We start from the raw sequence: 16,605 nt of genomic DNA, 5'->3' as shown, positions 1-16,605 counted from the left end.
CTCCTGTACCATGTCCACAGCCTATGACCACCTCCTGTACCATGTCCGCACAGCCTCTGACATCTCCTGTAACATGTCCACACAGCCTATGACCACCTCCTGTACCATGTCTGCACAGCCTCTGACATCTCACGTACCATGTTCACACAGCCTATGACCACTTCCTATACCATGTCCGCACAGCCTTTGACCACCTCTTGTACTATGTCTGCACAACCTCTGACATCTTCTCTACCATGTCCATACAGCCTATGACCACCTCCTATTCCATGTTCGCACAGCCTATGATCACCTCCTGTAGCTTGTCCGCACAGCCTCTGACATCTCCTGTACCATGTTTGCAACCTCTGACATCTCCTGTACCATGTCCACACTGCCTATGACCACCTCCTGTACCATGTCCGCACAGCCTCTGACATCTCCTGTACCATATCCACACTGCCTCTGACAACTCCTGTACCACAAATACTCAAACAACTAGGTGGATGGGTATACCTACCTATCCCACTCAGGTAGGTATACCTATAAACTAATCTATTGAATAGCCTCCAGGGTTAACAATTATATCCCAGTGAGGGGCAGGAAGAGGAGAGAGAGAGAAGACACTATGTAAATAAATGTGTGACAACTTCCATTCACATACAAAACTTTTATTGTAAAAGATAAAATTAGTCGCATAAACAACACGTATCACAAGACATATTTTAAAAACATCCTCTAGCTAACTTGCTCCTGCTCAACAGTATACTTTTATCTATATCAGACTCAAAAATATACATGTGCAAAGCTAAACAGTAGCAGAGTATTAAACTCTTAAGTATATATCCCATGTGTAAATTACAAATTGCAAAGGGTGGACACCCAGGTGGTATTTGTAAACCGTGAGGAAACGCATTACTTAAACATCTACAAACGCTTGAATAATCGCATAGTGTTCAAAATCTAGCTTGTTGTAAAGTTGGTCTGTTGGTTCAAACTCAAACAATAGACAACTGAATAGCAAAGACTGAAGATGGTAGTTTCATTAGCTGTGGTCCAGAGGAGGTAACATGTGACCTGAAGATATGGAAGTCATCCCCATTGAGGTATGTTTGCATATCACCTCCCTCACATAGATATGTATATTGTGCAATGCTGGTTACAAATTTATGTTACTCGTGTTCCAAGTAAAGTCATATATATAGAAGATTGGAAATCACATTAATGTATTTTTACAAAGTCATCCATTCAGTGGATATAGGTAGCATATCAAGGCATACTCTCTATAATGCAGAGACCTTTTAATGGTTCAGCATCTAGCATATATTGTGCCATACATGTTGTCTGTATAAGAGCCCAATTGAGGCACAGTACTGTGTATCAAACAGACACATGTACTGTGCAGTTCTGGTTTTGTATTTGTACTGTTCCCAGTCTAGAGGAGGTCAACTATATAGATGGTCAAATTTCATATTGAAACATTTGACCCTCCCTCATGGGAGCATCCAGTCAATAGATACAAGAGATGTACAAAAGCATAGTTCCCATTGTTTAGGGGCCATCCACTGAAGCAACATCCAGCATGCTGTATATGTTGTTGCACATAGAGACAAATATTCAGGCACAATCCCACTTAACAGTACTGATCCAACTGAATAGAAAATCAGAGCTTCGTGAGGCTATGCATGCTGCTGTTGAGCATTTTCCGCAGAAAAAAATGTTTATATGGATAAGTCTTTGAAAAAACACAATGTACTTATCCAACATGCGCCATTGCTTGTGTGTCGTCCTCAGTGGGTGAAGCATTCTATTCCAAGAGCCATAGGAGCAGGTAGCTGGACAAAGAAAGGGCCTGACCGGTTTCTCAGGTTGTTCCAGCTGCTTCAGAGGCTGCTACAAACAAATGAGCACACCTGTATTTATTCTCAAACATCCCCAGCAAAATGCCTGAAAATGGCGAATGTGTACTGCTAAATATAGAATGGAATATTTATTCCACTAGAAAGAATATTTTTTTTGTAATCTTTCTTAAAGGGGACAGATAAAATACTGAGGATTTGTTACTATTAATGGAATATTAAGGAATTTCCCAGTTATTAGAGTATCAGCTGCATCTCCAAATGCTGTATTTTTAAATCAGAACTGTCTTAAAAAAACATATATACATACCTAAAATGAATGAGTCTTTTGGCCAGTCATGAGATATCCCGAGTCTATTTCTTCCTTCAGCAGTTGGTTGTCTCTTATACTACAAAGAGCAGTGTAGGCAATATGACATCAGTACCATTTCTGCAGTATTCTACTGTGAGCCCAGGAAAATTTGGTAAAGCACTCCCAGAGGATGTACCCATGAATGGAGGCACAGGAATTGCCTTAAAAAAATACTGTTTGTCATTCAACCGGAAAATGAGCTATGCTGGATGTCTGGAGGGTGAGTCTTTAGGTGACAATGCTGAAAAATAGGTGAGCATTGCTGTGAGAGTAGATTTGTTATTTTTTGTCACTTGCATAGCTACTTTATTTTTATTTATTTTTTTCAAAATTTTCCAGCAATTTTTCTGAAAGCTGGAGCAAGGGGCAAGCTCTAAGTTGAAGAAACAAAAGAGGATCTGAGAGTTATTAGCTTGGTATATGAAAAGCATGGCTATACTACTGTATGTAAAGGAGGTATATTTAGGACTTAATAGTCAACATACCATGAAAATATACTGTATAGTGCCTACAAGATATACATTTAGGAAGGTCAATTTTTGTACACAGTTGTCCTTGAGTTATTTGATTAGAGCTTTCAGCTGCTATACTGGATTGGACCCCAGTGGTTAAGTTTTTCATAGGGGTGAAGCCTAAATGATGAGATGTGAGACAAGGTAGCAAAGTCCCGCCTCCTAGATAGATGGAACACTGATCCAATGATACATTGGGGTGACGTGTTTTAAAGAAGGCGGGACTTTGTTACAGTGGGCGCCGGGATATTCAGATCCGTGACAGAGCTCTGTGTGGTAAGGCTGCATTTCATTGGCACAGGTCAGGCTGCATTTAATGGGACTGATAAGGCTGCATTTCATGGGACTGGTCAAGCTGAATTTCATGGGACTGGTCAGGCTGCATTTCATGGGAACGGTAAGGCTGCATTTCACGGGCACTGGTCAGGCTACATTTATTTGGAACTGGTAAGAGTGCATTTAATTGGCACTGGTAAGGTTGCATCTAATTGGCACTGGTCAGACTGCATTTCATTGTCACTGGTAAGGCTGCATTTAATTGGCACTGGTCAGGCTGCATTTAATTGGCGCTGGTAAGGCTGCATTTCATGGGCACTGGTAAATATTTTAGTACATCATTTGGTTCAAAATATTTTTTTTCTTGTTTTCCTCCTCTAAAACCTAGGTGCGTCTTATGGTCAGGTGCATCTTATGGAGCGAAAAATATGGTAGCTCCCAAGTCTTTCTTTTAGGGCTTCTGTGGTTTAATTACCCCATCTGTAATAAGCAACACATGTAAAAGTCTTTTCAAAGGAGTGCTCAAAGGTGGCTTGTGCCTAATACAACCCTTCTATGTCTGAAATCTCAGCTTTGGTTAGACTGATTTTATCAAAAACCAAAATCATTGTAGGTATTGTGAAAAAAGGTTTAGACGTTATCTATAATAACTAGAAACAATTTAAATGTAACCAAGTTGGAGTGATTTTAAATAAATGTATTATATATTATGCTGATTTTATTATATTATAATATTATATTATTATTAATATATTAGAGAATATCTTATTATATATTTCTATCTATCTATCTATCTATCTAGATACTGCATATACAGTATATAATTTTTGGAAAAGGTTGTAGTTAACTTAAAATCGTAAAAATAAATATAAAAAAGTTGGGATAGAAAATCCATGGATGAATAATTTTCTCCACTTTAAATTGTCTTTTTTAATGTCTCAGGTTCTCAGCTAGTTTAATGAGAAAGAAACACGTGAATGAACATTTTGTTCTAAGGATTTCAGTCCCCTAAGTATAAGATTGCTGTGCAAATCAACTAATGAGGATCTATACATTATTTAACAGAGAAGGAAAAATGAGCACTCACTAATTTTTGTACAATTTTTACCTTTGATTATTTTAGTAGAAAATCACTTTCAAAATACTAGTAGGCATACCATGGCAAAAAATATAGGTACCGTCACTTTTGAAATTCCTGGTTGCCATTAATTTACCAACTTCACTATTTGGTGGCCTATAACCACATGCAAGAAACAGCTACTTAAAGCACAGCTCCACCCAAATGGGGAAGGTCTGCTAGTTTGCACCTTCCACTGCCACATTTGACACTTTTTGGGGGAGGGGGGAGCGGGCACCTGGTTTTGACAGTTACCCGCTTTCACTTAAGGCTCAGATTACATGTTGATCTAAGCTAGAAGTTCAGCCCCCTTCTCCCCCCCCCCAGTCTTCTGAAACACATCACAGGTCACAGAAGACTACAGGACCATTCACAAGGCGTAGTGTGACTCGCTTCCTGTTTTTCTTACTAGAGATTCCAGCACCTGCACCCGAAGCTGATTGAAGAATCAGTTCAGGTGAGGACATTGCTGGATCCCTGGACAGGTAAGTGTCCTCATATTAAAAGTCAGCAGCTACAGTATTTGTAGCTGCTGACTTTTAATTTTTTGGGGAGAACCTGGAGCTCCTCTTTAAATAGTCAGCAATGATAACCCTAGTATTACATTACAGGTTAACTTTTATTAACATTTTATTAACATTTTTCTTTCTCTAGGTGTTTGTGATCAGTGAGGGAAGAGCTCTGAGTCAGTCTAACAAAGGGAATAAATGTAGATGCTGTTATGCTTGATAGGAAATAGGTTTCTTCCTTGGAAGTCAATGCTGTTGTTTAAAGCCCAACTGAACTCTCAGTTTAATCTAAATACATTCCAAGTGCATCGAATCAAATGCTGTGCAAAGTCTTATATTTGTTTTCTTTACAAAGCAGCCACAATCTCAACAGAAAAGCCTGTCACCTGCCAACATGCTGAATATAAGGGCCCTTGTGTAAGCAGTAGTCTTTCTACAGAGACAAGCTCCCTGATTAAACAGAGCTAAAGTTCTCCAATCAGCAGGGAGCATTAACTTTTCTGATTCAGTTGGGCTTTAATGACTTCCAAAATGTATACAAAAACCCTACACAATAGTATGATGTTGAAGCTTGACAATATCTTGAATATCTTGATATATCTTGAATATCTGGATAATAAACACTTTACATTGATATTGTAAATGAAATATGAGGGAAAAGAGGAAATCATTCAGGGAAGACCCAGACCCTCACAATGCAATGAGCCTTTTGTAGTTGATAACACTTCCAGTTACTGTGTCAAAACAGCAGAACCTGTAAGACCTAAAGTAACTTTTAACATAAGGGCTTGAGAGGCAAATTTTTACTTGGTGGACACTGACTCCATTTACACTCAGTGATCACAGTGGTTTCTCAAACTATGCATGGCTTCTCCAAAAGTGACTGCCCTTGACAACTTCTTTACAGGTCAGTTTCAGACCATTATTATGTAGATTCACACTTCTTCTAACCTTCAAAGATGATAAATGTGGACACCATTTAGCACAAAGTGTGTATGAAAATTACATACCCGTGCCAAATTTACCTATTCAAAATGAAAACATTACACGCTCTAATCTATCCTGTCCCTTTGGTCCAAAAAAAGGAGTTTCCCATACAAAATATTACTACTATATTCCTGAGCTTGTAGCAGCTTTCACATTTTCAACAATTTGACTTTCCGGTAACTGAAAATCTTTTGAACTTTATTTAAAGCTCTTTTGTGATAAAAATAGGAATTGATCTTATTTCAAATTGCCAATATCCATTCCTCTACCTATGGTGGCTATGGCAAAACAATCTACTTTTGTGGAATACATTTTCTAGCAAGAAACAATGTTCTATTAAGCCCCAATCTCAAATTAACTTTATTTTCTGGAATGTCAAATTACATAAAAATGAATGTATATGGATTTCATGCAACATTTGTTTAAAAATAGCATTAATATGTTGGACAACATCTTTCCAATATCCTACCAACTTAGGACATTTTCAGATAAGATGTATATGATATGATGTATCTGATGTATTAGATATCAAGACAGATGGAATCACCCTTAATACCTCTGACCATTCATCCTCTTTAACATAACAGGTTAGCCGAAGAAGAGGAGGAGTCCTCAAAACACATCCTGCGGCCCCACTTTTACAGGTGACCATTGTCCACTGAGAGCTGTCCTTAGGATTGAGCAAGCTAAGCATGAGCAGCAGAGACTTCTGGCATCCAGCCTGCTGAACAGATTTAGATGATGTAGATCACTACAATAAAATTATTCAAAGCATTTAACACTCCATTGTTTCATGAAGGCAGATCACACAAACCCTGCAGTTTCCTAACCAACTATTCTCCAAATTTTAACAACCAGTTGGAGTGCTATCCGGAGAATAAAACAACTCTCTAACAGATCTACCTCTCCCACTTATCAACTGATATAGAGGGTGGAACCCAGACCAAACAGGTTGCACTTGTGCAGCTATATAATATATCCATGGATGGAAGTAGCTTTACCACCCTCATCAGTTGGATTCTGTTATGTTTTTCTCCATATAAGATCTCTAAGGATTAAAAAAATATATATTCTAAGACCTTGTCCACACAGGTGACTGGTGGACATAAAAACTTGTGGTTGAGCCATGGTTTTACCACCCCCGGAACCTCCCACCAAAAGGAGAACATGTGGCCACTCAGGGCTGTACACATGCCTCTGCCTTGAAGCTTTGTTTTGACAAAAATGATACCCACAAGTAAATTGGGCCATGCCACTACTGCCTGCAACTGAAAAGTGGTGTGGGCTTTTCAGGGTTAAAGCAGGGGGTGAATAGGTGACATATTGCCTCTCAGTCTGTCAATCGCCTTCTGTAAAGAAGTCCAAATGGTGGGAGGGGCTGCCACAAGTGTGTTGACAAACCACGCTGGTGAATTATGAAGTATGTATAATAACTGAGGCACCCAGATCATCTTTATGAGGTTAGGTTTGCCAGGAAGTTTACACCAAAAAAGACAATGGGATTGGTTTAGTAAAACCGGAGAGTGCAAAATCGGATGCATCTGTGCAAAGAAACCAATCAGCCTCCAGGTTTTTTTTTTGTCAAAGCTTAAGGCCCCTTTCACACTGGGGCGGTTTGCAGGCGCTATTGCGCTAAAAATAGCGCCTGCAAACCGACCCGAAACAGCCGCTGCTGTGTCTCCAGTGTAAAAGCCCCGAGGGCTTTCACACTGGAGCGGTGCACTAGCAGGACGGGAAAAAAGTCCTGCCAGCAGCATCTTCGGAGCGGTGAAGGTGCGGTGTATACACCGCTCCTTCACCGCTCCTGCCCATTGAAATCAATGGGGCAGCGCAGCAATACCGCCGGCAAAGCGCCTCTGCAGAGGTGCTTTGCGGTGGTTTTTAACCCTTTCTCGGCCGCTAGCAGGGGTTAAAACCGCCCCGCTAGCAGCCGAATACCGCCGCAAAAACGATGGTAAAGCCCTGCTAATAATAGCGGCGCTTTACTGCCAACACACCTCCCGCCCCAGTGTGAAAGGGGCCTAATTGAACAAGCTGAAGTTAGAAACTGATTGGCTACCATGCACAGCTGCACCAGATTTTGCGCTCTCTGGTTTTGGTACATTAAACCCCAATGTACTTGGAACTTGACAAAAGTTCGATCCACATTTAAAGTGGAGTTCCAATCGGTTTTGTGTTTAATAAAAGTCAGCAGCTACAAAAAGTGTAGCTGCTGACTTTTAATAAACACACACTAACCTGTCCCACAGTCCAGTGATGTGGCCGCCCAAACCCTCTGTTCTCTCCCTCGGTTCCCTCCAGCACCAGCATCACAAGTGTGGGCATCCGGCTGTGACCACTTGTGGCTCTACAGCCGGGCGTGCACTGTGCATGTCGCACTGCGCCATCTCAATGGCTGGGCAATCTTCTGGGACCTGTGACGTGTCCCAAAAGATTGGCATTTCATGGTGTTAGGAGTCCTTAAAGCGGAAGTTCTACTTTTGGGTCGAACTCTGCTTTAATGACATATATAGGATTTGAAGAAATTATCACTCCTAAATATTTTAAAGAGGTAACCATTTTAAAGGTTGTGGAAGAACTGGCTGGAGGGGATTTCAGTTCATCAATAAGTAACAGTACAGATTTACTACAATTAATGAATAAGCTTGAAAAATTAGCAGAGACAGAGATTATAGTCATAATTTTCTAGAGTGTCTTCTATCACCTAAAAATAAAAGAACATCATCTGCATGTAGTGCTAGTTTTTCTTCTATAGGGACTTGTTTAAAACCACTGATGTCCAAGGAATGGCTGATCATTGCTGCCAATGGTATAATAGCTATTGCAAATAATAATAGAGATTGAGGGAACCTTGTAGAGTGCAGCACTGTAATTTAAATTGAGGGGACAGTTCTTTAATTCTATTTTAATATACGTTTTCTGATATAACATTTGAACCAATTTAATACATTTAGGTCTGAAATTAAATTTTGCCATCACTGCCCATAAACTGGATCATTCAATACTATCAAAGATATTAATTGCATGTAGAGATGATATCACTCAAGCCCCAGTACTATCCAGAAGTATTTGTACATTTAACAAGGTGCTTTATATTTAGGGAATGTAGATTTATTAAGAATAAAAGCTGTTTGGTCAGGATTTATAATTTTTTTTATTACCATAACCAAGATTATTGCTAATACTTTAGCTATTCATCGACATCTACAGTAAGCAAAAATACCAGGTGAAACCAATATGGATGCATTGCATCCTTACCAGGTTTTAATACTGTCACCATTGTCACCTCATACATGGAGGTTGGCAATAAAATGAAGTTAAAAACATGCATTAATAGTAGTTAGTGAAGATAATCTTATTATATATCTGTAGAATATGTATGTGTTGTATTTACATAGCTGTGTGAGGAGCTGGGGGTGGGAACAGGAAGTAGGAGGAAGTTATGAATTAGTGAAATAGTGAAACTAGAGGAAATAGGTTTTTACATGTGGCTCTCTGCTGACTGGAATAAACAAGCTCTTCACAAGATTCATCTGACTCCTCATCATTGCTTCTACAAAATCTACATGGTGACAGAAGTGGAATTTCTGAAACATCATGGCTCAGAATCTACGTGGCATACAACCCCTAATCTTTGATAATGAAATTTCTAACAACTGGCTGAAATTCAAAAGAGAATGCAACTGAGCGCAACAAGTGTCCGGCTTTTAACAAAAGGTGTAACTCATGCAACAAATGGAATCATTTTGCAAAATGCTGTAAGTGTAAGCCTCAAAATAGAGGTGTGTGGATGATACCATGTAGTTAGACTAAACTAAGTGTGGACCTAATTCCAAAAAAGCAAGAAACATTCACCACCCTCTCAACAGCACACAACAAAGATGTCAAGTTGAAAATCAACACTGGTGTTAAATGCAATGTCATGTCCTTATCCAAAGTGCACAACATTGACCCTAAAGCTGAAATCGATGAGTCAAATAAAGTAAACCTGATAGCTTATGGCAGTCAAACAATTCAGACACTGGGCACTTCTACCTTGGATCTATCAGGGGACAAGCTGCTATTCCACACTGTGGATAAAAATTTTAAGAGCCTGCTAGGCTTACAAGACAGCATGCACTTAAATCGAATACAACTCAGTCCAGAAGTAGATGCAGTACAATAAGAGATGACCGCTTATGAGGACTTATTTTGACTGACGTATTTATTATAACTGACGCTGCTGGTAAGCTTCAAGTCATCTATCACATGCGCTTAGATGAAATGGCACAGCCTACCGTGTGTGCCCCTCAAAGGATCCCACTGGCTATAAAAGACAAAGTCTTGCAAGAGTTGGAAAGGGTGACTAGAGTGGGCATCATTGCACCAGTGCAGGAGGCTACCCCCTGGGTGTCTGGCATGGCAGCAGTAGTCAAGAAAGATAGCACTGTCTGCATATACATTGATCCTGTGCACCTCAATAAGGCTCACCTGAGGCCTTATCACCCAATAAAAACTGTAGAGCAAGTGATCGCTGACATGCTACAGGCAAAGGTCTTCAGCATTCTAGATGCAAAATATGGATTCTGGCAAATCCCTCTGTATGAGGAATCATCATAACTCACAACATTTATGACCCCATATGGGAGCTACAAATGCTTACGGATTCCATATGGAATTTCAATTGGAAGTCTTTCACAGATGTATGGAACAGCTCTTTGCTGGACAGCCATGTGAAATAGTCGTGAATGATATCTTGATTTGGGGATCCTTTGTTGAAGAATATGACAAACGACTTAAATGCATACTAGACTATGTCAGAGCCATCAATATGCAGCTCAAACCTACCAAATGTCGTTTTAGGGTCTCAGAGGTGCCATATGTTGGACAACTTTTCACAGATAAAGGTGTTAAGCCTGACCCAGAAAAAACCAAAGCCATCCATCAAATGCCTACTCCACAGGACACACATGGATTGCAAAGGTTTCTTGGCATGACCAATTATCTCTCGAAGTTCATTCATCACTACAGTGAGATAACATCTCCACACCGTCAGCTTCTGCGCCAAGATGCCGACTGGTGTTGGACTGAACAACATGCTGTTGCTGTGGATACATTGAAAGCACAATTAACTAGTCTACCTGTCCTACAGTATTTTGATGTGCATAAACCGGTGGTAATGTCTGCTGATGCTTCCCAGCATGGTCTTGGCACAGTCTGTCTTTAAGAGGGGAGGCCTGTGGCTTTTGCATCAAGAGCCCTCACTGAGACTGAAGCAGCTATGTACAAATTGAGAAGGAATTATTGGGACTATTATTTGCCTGTGTAAAATTCCATGATTATATCTATGGTCACCCTGTGACTGTGGAGACTGATCATCAGCCACTCATAACCATACTGAGAAAACCCCTGCACACAGCATCTGCGTGCATCCAGCGACTGATGTTAAAGCTTCAACGCTACCACCTGAATGGAATCAATAAACAAGGCCGTGAACTGTTTGTTGTGGATGCTCCTTCACGTGCACACCTCCCCACTTCTGATAACTCTGGAGCTATTGAGAATTACGATGTGTTGGATGGGGTGTTCTCATCCAGAAGGATTCAGGAACTAAAGCAAGAAACACAGGCAGATGCCACCTGTCAGCGCCTCATGGACATCATTCTCAATGGGTGGCCTGGCTCCTTTAAGGAAATCCCTCATGATATCCGACCATTATACTCTATGAGGGATGAATTGACAGTGGATGATGGATTAATCCTGCATGGTCAGAGATATGTAATCTCTCACTGTCTCCAGAAATACTACTTGACACAGCTCCATCAAAGTCATCCTGGCATTCATTCCACTAAGCGAAAGGCACGTGGCCCACTATATACACTGACTTTGAACATGAAGTTTTCAGATGTGCCCCATGCAATGCTCTACGACAGTACCAGGTAAGGGAACCTTCAACTGTTCACCAAGAACCTGACAGACAGGGTCTATCACAGCAGCTGACATTTCTTTAATCGTACATCACGGGACACAAAGCCGTAGTAATTACTATGTGGGTTATAGTCCACCTTCAGGTCCTGGACAATGGCACACCCCAAACAGGAAGTTGCCTCCCTATATAACCCGTCCCATACTGGGAGCATCTCAGTTTTTTCGCCAGTGTCTAAGGTGTTGATCATGAGTGAAAATGTGCTATGCTGAGCTCCACTGGAGCAATCCTTGCTGGGGCTAGCTATGCAGCCAGATCCATCCAAAGTGTCTTTTATGCCGAATTGAATGGTACTCGGGCCTCATTTCCGAAGAAACGAGGTTTTGCTTGTAAACGCTTCTCTTTTTTGAGAGCTGGACCCCGGGATCCAGTACTTTTGGTATTAAGGCCATAAAGTTTTACTGGTGGGGTGCTATATCGAGTCCAGGATTGTGGGTTCCCCGAGGGTCCCCGGTTCCTGAAGGTTTGTTAACGGAACCCACCGTGAAGGGTGAAGATTGGGTCTGTTGGTTTTACCACTGAAAACCCTGTGGTGGGAAAGGTAAGTGGAGTTTTCTAAGGAATTTTAAAATTTTCTTAGGAAATGTCTCCTTTAAAGTAAATGTTGTCATGCCTAAGTATCACCACTGGGGGTTGTATGGAGCACGTTCCTTCTCATGCTTTGCTCAGAGATCACGCTGTGTCACAGAAGCAGCAGACTTTTTTCTTCTGGCTAGCAGGCAGACCTCCGGTAAGTTGGGGGGGTTCTGCTTCCACCAGACACCCCCACCTGGGCTGAACTCTTCCCCTCATGAGGCTGAGTATAAGGGAGAACTAAAAACGATTGGCAATGCCATTTTCTTTTACCGCCCCTACTCAGCGGCGGCACACAGGTCTCCTCCACGCCATCCGTCCCTCACTCACAAGCCGTTCCAGTCAGATCGGAGGCCCGTGCTTGCACGGGAATACTCTTTTTTTGAAAGAGAACTGAGGGGGGGGTGTGATGCGATGGTGGGGGCAGGGCTTAGTGCGGCGTTGGTGTCCTCCAACGTGGGAGTGTGTTTTAAAAAAAAAAAAACTCCATTTGTGCTGGCTGCCAAATTGTCGGAGAGACATAAGAGCAAAGAGGAGCATGAAAGAGGTTTTGGTGACACAGGCATTTTCTATTTGACTAATTTACTATTTGCATCAGGCTGAGCGTTAATAGCAGCAGTAGTGGCTGGACTATTGCTCAAGCAGTGGATGCGATTTCTTCTGGTAGTACCTCTGCTTTGTGCATCGGGCTAAGGTCAGAAGGGGGGGTTGAAACACCCCCAAAAAAGAGCGAAAAGGGTCTCCCTCAAGCTCTGGAAAGCCTACTCATCTCTACAAATGGCATCCTCCCCTGAGAGGGGGCGGCTGGTCAGAGTGAGCATCAGGGACATGAAATGTTTGCAACTGTTTTCAACACTGCAGCCCCTGTTTATTTTACTAAAAAGATCTTTTTTCCTCAGCCATAATAGGTGTTTAAAAAAAAAAAGTTTAGCGACTTTAACTCGCATCCCTGTGTGGGTCAAAATGCTTCAGCTTCTCTTTCATTACCCAGGACCCTCAAACTGAGGAACTAGGGGCAGGAGGAGACTAATGCCCTCAGGGGACCGTGGTGAGCCTGATGACCCCTCTTCTGAGGTGTCAAATGCGGGAGAATCAGCTGTTTCAATCTTTTTTTTTTTTTTTTTTTTTTGCTTTTTCCCTTAAAATCTTTTTATTTGAAAAAAAAATTTTACATTACAAAAACGATAAAAAAAGCATAAAGAGGCAAGGAACATCACCACGAACAGGAACACATTACTATCATCCTTTTTTTTTTTTTCCGTACATTCTTATCATTCCAATGTGTACCAGTTCGAAATACCCGTATACAGTAAACTTCCAAAATGATTTCTTCTTTTCCCCCCCCATTTACTCCCTCACCCCGCCCCCTAACTAGCCTCCCACCATTCACCCTACCATGCATCTTAGAACTAAACCCGCCCCATACCGTCCTATTCCACCTCCCCTTCTATTCTGACCTTGTCCTGATCCAGCCATGCTTTCCATATTTATTCAAATTTCTTATAATTACCCCTCTTCTTATATATGTACTTATCCCTACAGATCACCTCCCTTACTGCATTCTCCCATTCTGGCACCGTCGGTGCCTCCTTTCTCTGCCAACGCTGTGCAATGAGCTTTCTTCCCTGAAACAGGCATCTAACCCTTGCTGTCTGTGTGTCCTTTGAGGTCACTTTATCCTCCGTCAGTCCCAGTAGGCACTCTCTCGCCTCCAACCTCAGCGACGTCCCAAGCATTAAGTTTATTTTTTCCACCACCCCTTTATCTATGTAATTTGGGACATCGCCAAAACATGTGGATCAGATCTCCATACCCCCCTCCACATCTTTGGCACTTTGAGTCAGGTCTCTTACCCCACTCGAATAATTTCAGGGGTGTATAATATGCCCTATAAGATAAATAGAAGTGAGACATCACCTGTGAGGGAGAGAGAGTGACCCTGGGCCCCAGCGACAAGACATACTCCCATTGATCGTCAGACACTGCTCCCACATCTTTCTCCCATTTAATCCTATTTTTATTTTCCACCAAACCTTCCTGAGCTGATGCCTTCAGGCATCCATACAAGTCAGAGATCAATCCCCTCGTGGAGCTCGCGTCAATCAGCTTTCTTAAAGAGGCCATTTCACACCATACTGGCGTTTCCTTCCCAAATTGTGCCTCCAGGGCATGCCTGATTTGCAAATATCTGTAAAATGACCTATCGGAGATTGCGTATTCCTCTTCCAGCTCCCGAAAAGATTTTAACCTCCCTGCCCTGTACACCTGTGCCAAGTAGTGGATACCCTGGCGATCCCATTCCTCAAAGCGTCCCATCCTTTTAAGCTCATTAAGGCTGTTGTTATCCCAGAGTGGGGAGAATTCCGCAAAGCCAGTGTATCCCAGAGTTTTTTTGGCTTGTACCCACACCTTAACCATCATCTGAGTAGTGGGGCATTTGGTGCAAAATGAGTCTGCCTCTAATCCCTCTGCAATTGTGTCGTGTCCATTGTCATTCAACAGGATACTGCTCCCCGCTCCTTCATCCCTTAGCCTATTGCTACCTCCCACCTGTTGCAATTGAGCTGCTAAGAAGTAGCCTCGTGGGTCTGGTACCGACAGGCAGCTGTTTCAATCTTAAGATTGATGGTGCAATTTCTTGCTGAATGGTCCACTCCACATTTATGTACCCTTAACTGAGTGTTTGGGTTTGCTAAAGCCTCCTCAAGCTGTGCATGCCTTTTCCTATTCATTCATTGTTGGAAAAGCTTTTTTGTATCTGAGAGGATCAACCAAATAAGCATTATTTTCCCTCCTAAAAAGTTTTCACACTTTATCCTATGGTGGAGGAAATTCACTAAGTAGGGTATACCAGAAATTAACGCTGCTATATCCTCTATGAATAAGAGTTTGACTTGTTCCGGCAGACAATGCTCAAATGCTTAGGAATCCAATGGATAAAAAGTTTGAATTCCTATTAAAAAAAAAAAACACTTTTTTCTCTGGCAGATTGAGTGTCTCAGCCTGCGCAGACAGTAATTGTTTAATCGTTGAGAGACCAGTTTAAACAGGTGTTCAAGGTTATCCTGCTCAGCAGGCCCAGGATCTGGCAGCTTTATGTTTGCAATAGTTGCTATGAGAGTTTCTATCCTTCAGGGCATGTGCCCTTCGCTAAGCACCATGCAGAAGCTCCTGGCTAGTCTTCCTTTTTGTGGTGAAACAGCTATTTGGGGATGTTTTGGATAAAACATCCACAGAAATTCTAGTGGAAAAAGTACCCTTTTGCCATTTAAGAAAAGAAGTAATGTATTTTCGTTTTAAAGCTCCTTCTTCTGTGCCAGGGGCATCAGCCTCCAGGCAGTCATGACGGCTCAAAAGGTAATCCCCAGGGTTAACCCCAGGGACAAAAGAGGTCTTGGGGGAGGAAACCTACAAGATACTGAAGCCTCCTTATGAGGAGGCGCCCCCACTTGCTCCATAGGGGGAATTCTTCTGCAGTTCTCAAGAATCTGGCAGGAAGACTGTCAAGTTCGCACATACCTGACTGATGAGCCCGATAGTGCAGAGGAAGGCCTCCCTTACGTATCTGACTCGCGGCCCCTGGTAGAGCAGACAGGTGGCACGGGAGTGCAGAATGATATGAGTGCCTGGCAGGATCAACAGCAGATGGGTCAGATGGCCTGCACAGCAGACAGAACTAGCAGGCTGGATGGATCAGCAGACAGGTGAGCAGACTGGATGGATCAGCAGACAGGTGAGCAAACTGGATGGATCAGCAGACAGGTGAGCAGACTGGATGGATCAGCAGGCAGGTGAGCAGACTGGATGGATCAGCAGGCAGGTGAGCAGACTGGATGGATCAGCAGGCAGGTGAGCAGACTGAATGGATCAGCAGACAGGTGAGCAGACTGGATGGATCAGCAGACTGGTAAGCAGACTGGGACTGAAGCTGGATGGCTGCGGTAGTTAAGTATAGCAGACTGGAGGAGAGTCTTGGAACATCAGGCAGGCCGGGTCGATAATCAGGCTGGCAACAAAGGTACAACAGGAGCAGGCAGAAGGAATCATCAAACAAGCCAAGGGTCAGGTGCAGGCGGATAACAGGAACAGTTTCAAAACAAGCCGGGTCAAACAGGAGCAGATATCAGATCTTCAGGAAACACATACACAGAGCTGCAGATCAAACAGCAAGGACACAGAGCTGCTGAGGTGTTTAAATAAGGCAGCCTGTTGCCAATCACTGAAATCAGCCTGGACTAAGTTAACCTTTAGGTGGCAGATCCATGGCAAAGACTGTCAAGACAAATGGGAGACTTCCTCAATAGCTCCAAGGTACAAACTGGAGTTCCAAGAGTTCCCGTCTCCTTGTTTTCTCAGATCCTAAGGATTCAGAGAAAAATAAATCTTTCTCTCAAGCATTGGACCATCTTTTGGCAAAAACTGATCATGGTGGCCCCCATGTAAGAGCAGAGGTTGGGGTTTGGTTGAATCCAAACT

The sequence above is a fragment of the Aquarana catesbeiana genome, linkage group LG05 (assembly GCF_042186555.1).
Source record: "Aquarana catesbeiana isolate 2022-GZ linkage group LG05, ASM4218655v1, whole genome shotgun sequence".
Classification (NCBI taxonomy): Eukaryota; Metazoa; Chordata; class Amphibia; order Anura; family Ranidae; genus Aquarana; species Aquarana catesbeiana.
The sequence above is the reverse complement of the archived record's forward strand: the minus strand, read 5'-3'. Positions refer to the sequence as shown.